The sequence below is a fragment of the Bison bison genome, unplaced genomic scaffold, assembly GCF_000754665.1.
Source record: "Bison bison bison isolate TAMUID 2011002044 unplaced genomic scaffold, Bison_UMD1.0 scf7180017848299, whole genome shotgun sequence".
Lineage (NCBI taxonomy): Eukaryota > Metazoa > Chordata > Mammalia > Artiodactyla > Bovidae > Bison > Bison bison.
Genome location: NW_011478872.1, coordinates 10,329 through 11,570, shown reverse-complemented (window position 1 = coordinate 11,570; position 1,242 = coordinate 10,329). Strand labels below are relative to the sequence as shown.

Below are 1,242 nucleotides of genomic sequence, written 5' to 3'. Positions count from 1 at the left end.
CGTATGTTTCACTATTTTATGTGAACACCCTCAGAACTAAGAATGAATTGAACTGTTCAGAGGGAACTAAACTTCAAAAGCTATATTGTTGACAATTCCATGACTTGGTTGGCTTTTTTTTGATAGTGAATGGTGCTACATAGTGTGTTCAATAGACCATGGTTATTAGAGGAATGAATCCAAAGCCTTTCCCTTACTTCTCCAGTTGTACTGGCATTTATCAATAATTTCTAAAATACAGTGAAATGAAACTGAACCATTGACTTGACCTTTTCAAACCAATTAAGACTTTTAAGTAATAACACTAGTTTCCCATGTTTTTATTTTGAGTAATTTCAAACTTTCAGAAAAGTTGGGAGTTTAAGTACCATGAATTCCCTTAAACACTTCACATGTGCACGTGTGTGTTTGTATGTGTCTCCATCCATCTTGAACCATTTGGAAGTTGATTGCAGACATCATGGTACTATGGTACTTTTCCCTGACTATGAGTGCTTCATCATGTGTCTCCTAAGAACAAGTCTGTTCTCAGATAACTAAGGTTATCAGTTCAGTCGCTCAGTTGTGTCCGACTTTTTGCAACCCCATGGACTGCAGCATGCCAGGCTTCCCTGTCCATCACCAACTCACTCTCAGGTATTTTAACGTGAATATATTATCTGTCCAGTATATAATCATATTTAAATTTTTATATTTATCTCAGTAATTTCCAGCAGTTTTTAACAAATAACTTTTTCTAATTATCTCTTTTATAGAACTTGATGAATTTGTTCATACCATGAATATGTATAAGCCACTGAAAATGAAACACAGTATCTGGCTGAAAGACCTTTTTATTTCTTAGCCTTGGTCATTTTTACCTCCTTTAGCAATTGACTTTATTTTGACTACCATTAGTTCTTTTTCATGTTTCCCCCCTCCCTCTTTGGAAGAGAGGCTACCTTTTAATTGACCAGCAATATTGAGGTGGTAAATGGGTGCTAGATTCACTGCAGTCTGAGTAACACTGCCACTTTGCAATCCCACAGGTGAACCTTTGAAAGTTAGGTTTCATTATATTTACACACTGGTGGATAGCCTCTTCTTAAACACAACTTGAGTAAGCGAAAAGTTCTGGAGTGACCCCATCCCCCACCTCCAATCTTCTGGGCCACAAGAGATGACCCTTGTGCAAGCCAGGGTATAATCTCAGTTTTTCAAATGGCAGCAAAACAGGGTGGCTTCCTCAGTACCATTTTGGAA

At 37.4% G+C, this 1,242-nt stretch overlaps 1 protein-coding gene across 1 annotated transcript in view; it reads left to right on the top strand.

Moving 5' to 3' along the window:
• The window catches only part of LOC104992130 (eukaryotic translation initiation factor 1A, X-chromosomal), a 9,935-nt gene that overhangs the window by 976 nt on the left and 7,717 nt on the right, over nucleotides 1-1,242 (top strand). The window lies entirely within an intron of this gene.